Consider the following 9951-nt stretch of genomic DNA (forward strand, 5'->3'; position numbering starts at 1 on the left):
GCTCTCTAGCAGGGACTGAAAAGGGGTTAAAAATGTTCTCATGAACTAAGTTCTAGTTCTGGATTTTTTTGGTGTGAACGCACATTTTCGGAACTATACTGGGAAAAGTACTCCGGTACTCCGGTGTGAATGCGCCTTATACTTTTTCCCGTTCACACCAAAAAGAGTACTTTTACCTCCATTTTTAATGCCTGCTAGAGAGGTGGTACCAAAAAAGTGCCAAAAAGTACCCCAGTTCTGATTGGCAGGGCACATTGCAAACCACGCCCCGTAAAACTCTGAAAAGTTTTGTGAAGCCGCCATTGTATTTGTGGCATTAGCATTATTAGCATTAGCATTAGCCCTTCACACCAACAGAGAGAGAATAACTTATGGCAACACAAAAAAAAACATAGGAGCGGTGGAGATGAGGAGGTTCCCTTTCTGCCAACTAAGTGCTCTAGTCTTTGCAATAGGATATTTTGGTAGATAGTATCAAACGCAGCACTGAAATCGAGCAAAACAAGAATAGAGACAAGTCCCTTGTCAGAGGCTATTAGAAAGTCATTTGTGACTTTAACCAGAGCTGTCTCTGTGCTATGATGTGTTCTAGAGCCAGACTGAAAATCTTCAAATAAATCATTGTTTTTTAAGTAATCACACAGCTGTTTTACGACCGCTTTCTCAATAATTTTTTAGAGGAACGGAAGATTAGAAATAGGTCTATAATTGGCTAGAAACTCTGGATCGAGGTTGTGCTTTTTAAGAAGAAGCTGTATTTCTGCTACTTTAAATGATTGTGTAACATAGCCTGATAGACATATTCATAATATTTAATAAAGAAGTGCTAATTAATGGAAAAACTTCCTTTAACAGCTTAGTTGGAATCGGGTCTAAGATACACGTTGATGGTTTAGAACAGGGGTATTCAACCACAATTCAACGAGGTCCAGTTAGAGAAAATCCCCCCATGCAAAGGTCCGGAACATCAAAAAGTCTAACTTGCTTTATGAATTAGTGTGATATATATTGAAGTAGCCTGTAGCTTTATCAACGTCTGCATGTAGTCAACAACTGATAGCCAAGCAAATAAAGAAAGTACAATTCAAAAACAACAATATTTATTGTCTATTAACATTGAACTATACAGATATACAGTAAATACTGTGGATATGTGTAATGTTCCTCTCGGGCTGCAAAAATAAAATAGAGAACATAAATAAAATAGCTTTTTGAAAATATGTGCATCTTAAAAGTGCTTGATTTTAGATAAATAAAAATAAAGTGTAGCAGCAGCTTGAGTTTCCCTTTTTCTTTGTTAACCGTTTCACATCATGACTTAACAGTTTCAGCCGATTATAGAACAATATCTGTCTTTACCGTAACAATTGAACAGTTTTAAAGTTTCTCTTTCTTTCCCTCTTATATTGCAGTCCCTCACTCACTTTGTTTTAATTCAGTGCGAGAATTGAGCTTGAGCTTGTCCTGCCAGGAGTTTAAATCTGGGCTGAAATGGTGTCAGGGCCGTTCTCATACAAACATGCAGGTGCTCATTGGTTAGCCTCGGTTAGCCTGCCCTGGAACAATATTTAGTTTTAGTTTTGATCCTGGTGGACTGATCATATTGGGCTCTGAGGCAGCTTTTTTTTTGCGACCTCAGTCCTGACTTGAGAGGGAATGTTCGGTCAAACACTTTGTGTTTTGTCTCATAGTGGCGTTTTGGCACTTTTAATGAGCACCACGGTCTCTGAACAAATGAGACACACTGGTTCTGTGCTCCCAGTGGGCAGGATGAACAATGAATGAGTCCGTCCACTCAGGGTTAAAAGCTCTGTTCTCACTGTCCACTTTCCTCTTCTTGGAGAGCGCCATGTGTAATTATTTGTCTCTCCCTGTCTGCCGCTAACACGCTTGTTCACTCTCCTCTCCGCTTCTCTCCCTGTATCGCTAACAATTCTCTTTACTCACTTTCCTCTCCGTTTCTCTCTGCCGCTCTCTCGTCTCTTCTTCTGTGTTTCTCTCCCTATATCGCTCACTCGTCTCTTTCGCCCCCTGTCGGTGGCGGTTAAAATAGAATCGCCCCGTCAAAATTGAAATCCCCTATTAATGTATTGATTATAGGTCCGGGTCCGTATAGGTTGGCGTCTTGGTCCAGATCCGAACCAGGGTCCGCCTGTTGCCAACCCCTGGTTTAGAAGAAAGAATCATTGAATTTAATTTTTCAAAGTTTATGGCTGAAAAGCATTCTAATTTACTATCTAGTGTTATATTAGAACTTACATTTCCGGGAGGTGTTGATAACACTATACTGGTCAAAGGCAAGAGGTCATTGATTTTGTTTCTAAGAGTAAAAATGTTATTGTAACCAGTCTTCAGGTGTGTGAAAACTGGACCAGTATTCCAGGTTCTTAAAGGATGGGTAATAAATGAAGTCAAACACCAGAGTGAATGAAGTGAATACTGAGATTTTATAAAGGAAAAAATATATATATTTTCACAGGAATAAACAACATTCTTCTAAATAAAGTGCTTGACACTTGGGTGCACCCCAAATAAAATTAAAATAAACCCCCAAAAGAAAATATCTACCACTGGTAGTGGAAAGATGAGGTATTCAGGCCGTCATTGGTAGCTCGCCATCCCCCTCGTCAGGGAGAAAATCCAGAGTCCACAATCCAGAATCCAGAAAATCCACAATCCAAGGGTATCATAAAAAACCCAGCCTGTGTAATATAACACAGCTTAAAACATTGCAAATGTATCTTCAACACATGTGCATCAAATATCATAACTGTGCAGTGCTAAATTATCAATGCAAATATACAACACATTTAGATAACATAATATGGAAAACTGTTGCATTGTAAATAAAAGATTCATTCTACATGCACTACTAAAAACACACTGACATCAATAACCATGAAATCATGAAATGTAGATCAAGATAAGCATTTACAGTTTAAACATTAATGCTCAAAACATTGTAGTAAACGAAATAAATGTCTAGTGCTTATTAGCACTGTATAGTAATACACACTATATAGCTACGGTAACTATCAACCATAACTCATATTAGCTAAATTTAACTGAACTCTCAAAAGAGCTAGGTGGCTAACACACCACGAGGCCCGCAGCATGCAGGCAGCAACTAGCATGTAGCATGTAGCGTGTTGCTTCACTCACCAAGGAAAATAAAACAATGAAAACTCCCACTTTCCAGCAGCTCCAACCTCCAGCAACAGCCTCAAAGATTGGTCCACCGCCGCCCCGGTAACTCTCAATTTGTGCTGTTTTTTGCTATGATGATCAAAAGTGTCTCCGTTCTTCCAGGGTGACGCTGCTCCCTCACACACAAGTCTTCAACGTGCCCTCACTAACCTGAGTGAGGAGGCGGGACCTGGCGGATTTTAGTCCAACTGCAATCATGATTGCATTATGAACCAATAAGCTTTGTTAACCTTGTAACCTTGGTTTATCCAGTGGGTTACACCCTCCCCCCTTAAATAGATGCACGCCCCTGTGCATGCTTAAAGGGCTGCTGGGTAACTGGTTCTGTAACTGCATTAGGAATGTCTGTAAACCAATCTGTACTGTTACGATCATTAAGAGAGTTAACAATGGCAGTACTCAATCCTTGAAACAAGGAAGTAACAACAGAAACTAGTGGATTTCCAAGCTCAGGATAATGGAACCGACGTGACGGCTCACGTTGTCTGATTGATCTCCTGACAGGATCTTTTGCTTCTGTCTGTTCCTCTGTCTTTCCTTGACTTGACTCCATCTCCTCATGAACAGTTGCCTCGTCTGGGTTTGTTAAATCTTCCACAGAAGGGAAATCCGCAGCTTCCAGTTCAGCAGGAATTACTTCTATAGGTTCGGAACTGGCTCCAGCTGAAGGAACATCAAGTAGGTCTCCAGGTAAATTTTGAATTTCCATTTCAGGAATGATTTGTGGATCCAAGTTTTCTGTTTCATTGAGTGTTGGTGTCTTTGGGTGCTCATCTGCTCGTATGACAGATGTTTCATCACAGATGTTACCCTCTTCATCCTCCCTTTCTGGTGGGTCATGCATACTCAAACAACTTTCTCTTTCAAAGTGATGACCCTCATTTTGTATTAATGCTTCTGGAACTGAACTCGCATCGACACAAAATGGGGGAGAGTTCGCAGGTCTATTCATGTGTTCGCCTTTGACAGGTACTCATTGCGTTTTGGTACTTGATACACTTTGACAAACCTCCTGTCAAGGACATCTGGTATAGTGTACCAACTGTCATCATTGTCGGTGTCTGAAGCAGATGGTCCCTCATCCTGTTGGATGGCACTTTGCTGTCTTGTTCTGGGTTTCTTGGAACTACTTTTGGTCTTTTCTTCCTCTTTTTCAGTTTCAGGAAGAAATCCACAAGGTAGTAGAAGGTCTCTGTGTAAAGTCCGGTTTGCTCCTTCCTCCCTTTCAGGTTTCACAGAGTAAACAGGTAAGTCTCTCATCCGTCTGTTAACTACATAAACTGTAGGTTCCCAATGATCTGCCAATTTACGTTTGTTTCGCAGGCGGAGATTACGAACCAGAACTCTATCTCCAACATCCAGTGTACATTCTCTGACAGCTTTATCAAATCGCTTCTTGTTTTTCTCTGCAACCTTGTGAGAGTTTTCTTTCGCAACTTGATAGCTTTTTTCAAGATTAGATTTAAGGTTCCTCACATATTGAGAGTGTGAGTGGGACTCTTTGTCTTTTACTGGCAATCCAAAAGCTATGTCTATGGGTAGCCTTGGCTGTCTCCCAAACATTAGCTCATATGGGGAAAAACCAGTGACGTCATTTCTGGTACAGTTGTAAGCATGAGTGAGAGGTTTGACATGTTCTCTCCACTGTGCTTTCTCTTTGTCCTTCAGAGTACCCAACATGCTGAGTAGTGTTCGATTGTAGCGTTCAACAGGGTTTCCCCTGGGCTGGTAAGGACTTGTTCTCACCTTCCGTATGCCTGCTAATGCACATAGCTCTTTAATGGTATGAGACTCAAAGTCTCGACCCTGATCGCTATGTAGGCGTTCAGGAAAACCATAATGGACCAGGAAGTGTTCCCACAAGGTTTTAGCAACGGTGCTTGCTTTCTGGTCTCTGGTAGGAATAGCGACAGCATATTTGGTAAAGTAATCTGTAATGACAAGTATATCTTTTGTGTTTCGACTGTCTCGTTCTAATGATAGAAAATCCATACAGACCAACTCCATTGGTCTGGTGGTCTGGATTTTCACTAATGGAGCAGCCTTTTCCGGCTGGGTCTTCCTTCGAAGACATCGCTCACATGTTTTCACTTTTCTCTCAGCATCAGCAGCCATCTTCGGCCAGTAGAATCGTGATCGGGTAAGTTCCAGGGTACGTTCGATCCCTAAATGTCCCATGTTGTCATGGAGATTTTTGAGAACCGTAGTTCTTAGAACTTCGGGAAGTACAAGCTGAAATCGTGTTTCTCTCTCAGATTCACATGTCCGATACAAAAAGGCCTGATTTCATTTGAAACCTTTTCCACTCTCTGAGAATCAGACGCATTTCAGGGAATTCTGCTGTGTAATTTGCAGGTAAGATATTGCTGCATTCCATCAAGCTGAGGACCTTTCTGATGACAGGGTCTTCTCTTTGAAGTTTTGTAAGGTCAGACTCGCTGTATTTTGGCACTGTAAAGACTCCCTCATTTGACTCATTCTCATCAAAGATAGCAAGACTTTCTTCAGCATTAATGACAAGTGATTCTACATAGCCAAAGGAAGTGGAGTGCTCCTGACTGAGTCCAACAGTGTGTCTTTGGCAAGTAGCTTTAACAATGTCTGGGGTTAAGAGCTCAAATTCTTTCTTGGATGCCAACAGCTGGGAGGTGAACCTGCCAATCCTTTGGCTTTCCTCTTCTGAAATGGCATCATTTTTCAGTGCACCATGGGGTCGTCTAGACCAGCGGTTTTCAAAGTGTGAGGCACGCCTCCCCTGGGGGGCGCCAGAGAGCTTCAGGGGAGGCGCAGCGTGAGACACAAAAGAACGAGAAAAAGACGAGTAAAGTGACACTTGCACACTTGTGGCTGTCTGTGGACAGTGAGTTCCCCCACCTCGCCAAAAAGGCTGTAAAACTGCTCATTCCCTTCACCTCCACCTACCTGTGTGAGTGCAGGTTTTCCGCATTGACTTTGATCAAAAGCAAGTACCGGTCAAGGCTGCAGCCAGAGGATGATCTGCGTTTATTCCTGTGTGCATCAAAGACGCAGACTCATTGTTCCTACTAAAATAGGGGTGAGTCTAATAAGGAGGCAAAGTTGACGTTCAGTGTGTTGCCGGGAGCATATAAGGATTTATCCACCATGTTGAAAATGTAAAAGAAAATATGTCTTGAGAACACGGCGTGCGGAAATATACGGGTCGTGCTGCAGCTAGATGTGCCTGTCCTCTGTAAGAAGGTGTAGGCGACTGACATGCAAGGAAGAACGGCTGTCCACAGGCTGTTCCAACTTTAACAACTGTATTAACTTCCAGGGTAGTGAATTGAACATGCAATTGTAATTGGGTGTGTGGTATATTTTCTTGCACGGACACGCATGTTCCACAACACACAAACTGAACAACACTCAATTTTCCGATCGCTACCAGCGTCCTTGCGATCTTGTTATAATAACAAGTGCACGTTACTGATGCAATATGGTTGAGACCATTCGGGCTTATTCTAGAGGGGTGCAAGGAATAATCCAAGTAGTGGGGGAGTTTTATACAACAATATGTTTAAAACATAAAAATAAAAAGGTTTTAAAAAGTTATTGTTTAATGTTTTAAGGAGGTGACGCTACTCAGCCAATCAAATCGGTGCAGTCAGCGCGATAGATTCAAACACACACACACAGAGATGAGACAAGAGGAGAGAAACAGTCGGAGTAATTTCGAATGGCGGAAGGTAGACAGCGAAAACAGAGCATTTAATTACATTTTCTCTTACTGGACCTCTTTGAAATGCAATTGAATAACCCTGCATTATAGCAACAACAACAACAATAATAATAATAATGATAATAATAACAGCAATAATAATTGGGAGGGGGTGCGCGGCTGTTCTTATGTTCTCTGAGGGGAGGCTCACCTACCCACACTTTGAAAACCCCTGGTCTAGACAGACCATCCGCATCCATATTCTGCTTACCAGCTCCATATTTGATGTCAAAGGTGAATGTGGATAATGCAGCTAGCCAACGGTAGCTTGCAGCATCAAGTTTGGCTGTGGTAAGTATGTAAGTCAACGGATTGTTGTCTGTAACAACAGTAAAGGAGTTGCCGTACAGATAGTCGTGAAACTTTACTGTAACTGCCCACTTAAGGGCTAAGAACTCGAGCTTGTGCGCTGGATACCTCGCCTCGCTGCGAGAGAGTCCTCTACTAGCATAAGCAATCGCACGCATTTCTCCGTTCTTCTCTTGATACAAGGCAGCTCCCAATCCTGTTGTGCTGGCATCGGTGTGGAGCAGATAGGGACGTTTTGGGTCTGCATAGCCAAGGACAGGGGACGATGTTAGTTTGTGTACTATGTCCTCAAAGGCCTGCTGACACACTTCATTCCAGCGATCACCATATGATTCTTTCGGGTTGAGGTATTTACCATCACCAACGCTGACTTTGACCCCTTTTCGTCGAGGTGGGTAACCTGCAGTGAAGTCGGTTAAGGGTTTGACTATCTTTGAATAATCTTCAACAAACCTTCGGTAATAACCGGTAAATCCAAGGAAAGATTGGAGTTATTTTAAGTTCTGCGGTCTCGGCCAAGTTTTTAAGGCTTCAGCCTTTTCAGGATCAGTTTTAACTCTATCGCTGGAAACAATATGCCCCAGATAACGGACGGAATTCTGGAAGAACTTACATTTATCTGGGGAAAGCTTCAAACCATACTCCCTGAGACGGCTGAGTACATGACTGAGCCTTCTCTCATGCTCTTCCAATGTGTCTGAAAAGACAATTATGTCATCCAGGAAAACCAGAATTTCCTTAAGGTTGATGTCACTCATGCACTTCTCCATTAGCTGTTGGAACATGCTTGGAGCATTGGTGATCCCTTGGGACATCCGGTTAAACTCCCAGAAACAAAAGGGACACACAAAGGCAGTTTTTTGCTTGTCACTTTCGTTCATCTCGATCTGATAATATCCAGCCTTCAAGTCCATTACTGAGAACCACTTGGAACCCGTGAGAGCAGAAAATGACTCCTCAAGGTTTGGCAATGCGTATGCGTCTTTGATCGTCTGCAGGTTCAGTTTCCTATAGTCATTACATAAACGTATATCACCATTTTTCTTTCTTAGCACAACTATTGGTGATGAAAATGGGGATTCAGATTCTCGGATTACACCTGCATCAAGGACAGTTTTGAGATGTTTTTTCACTGCCTCATAATCATGTGGATGAATTGGGCGTGCTCTCTGTTTGAATGTTGTCTCATCCTTCAGTTTGATGTGGTGTTGAACTTTGTTTGTATGGCCAAAGTCAAGATCGTGCTGAGCGAAGACATCGGAAAATGTGCTCAGCTTCTGAGTGACTCTTTCTTTCCACTCCTCAGGAAGAGAAGGGCCAAAGGAAAATGCCTCTTTCGTATGTTTGTCTTGTGTTTGATGACTAGAGCAGTCAACATGAGTCTTCTGACCATCTTTTTCAACTGATTGCTGACCCTCCAGGACAGAATCTACAACTGTTAATTCTGCAATAACACAGTTGGTGGGTAGAATTATGTCATGTTCAGTGTCATTTCTCAAGAGAACAGGTAACTTCTTTGCACCATGCTTTGTTAAATAAATGAAAGCACATTCCACAAAAATGCCACCTGGCAAGGTTGAGTTGGATGGTTGCTCTACCAGTGCATACTTTTCTGTGCTGATTGAATCGACACACATGTGACCTTCAACAATAACTTTTTGCTTTGCAGGAAGGACTACTTGCTTTCCTCCCTTGAGTTTCACAAAACCAAGTTCTCCACTTGTTGCTTGGTTTCTCCTCAGTTGCAGTGTGTGAAGAACCTGTTGGTAGCCATAGCAAGGTGAGGTAAGTGAATGATCTGTACAATACTTTTCATACAGTGGGTCCAAAATGTTGGTGCCAATTAACAAAGGAACACCTTGGTTTGACCGCCTATCAAGGACAACTAAAGCCAAGGTTGACATTTCAGGCTCTGATTCAAGTAAGGCTTTAGGAAATTTCAAGTCGATTTCTACATAGCCCAAGTAAGGAACTTGTTGTCCATTAGCTCCTTCTACCTCAAGTATGTCACTTATTGGTTTGACAGGATGCTCAGATAAATGAGCTTGATAAAAGGACTTGGTTACAGTGGTGACCTGTGATCCTGTGTCTAGTAAACAACTACAGTCCACCCCACCCACATTAACTTCGCCTGTACATTTGCTTCCTACTAGACGTTTTGGCAATTTACTGTTCTTTGTGACTCCGTGGTTGTGAATCACTATTTTGCCTGTAGATGGGGAACATGTTGTTTTCTTGGCTTCCATTTGCCCCTCAACAGAAGCCTGTTCTAGTTTAAAGGAGTTGTGGCAGGACGGTTTTGGCTGTCCCAGGCACGCTGCTTCTCTCGAAGTACTGTTTTCTTGGTTTCTACAAGTATGGGATTTGGCAAGTTACTGCACACGGATAGTATGTGGCCATCCTCACCACATTTGAAGCAATACCATGGCCTCGGCCTCAACCTTGTAGTAACTTGCTGCAGTTGATTTTCTGCTTGTTTGTCTTTATTATTGCATTTCTCTTTTGCACTCACCGTTTTTTTCTTCACAGGCTTCTCTGAACTGCATGCCCTGAGTGTCGCCATCTGAACCTGAAGTTCAGCAATTTGCTTCTTTAAGTCTGTGGTTATGTCTAAGAATACGTCATCAGTTTTTTTTTACACACTTTCGACATCATCTGTCCAGGGCAAGTTTACAGCTTGCATGTTTGAGATGGCT

The sequence above is a fragment of the Notothenia rossii genome, assembly GCF_949606895.1.
Source record: "Notothenia rossii genome assembly, chromosome: 8".
NCBI classification, from domain to species: domain Eukaryota; kingdom Metazoa; phylum Chordata; class Actinopteri; order Perciformes; family Nototheniidae; genus Notothenia; species Notothenia rossii.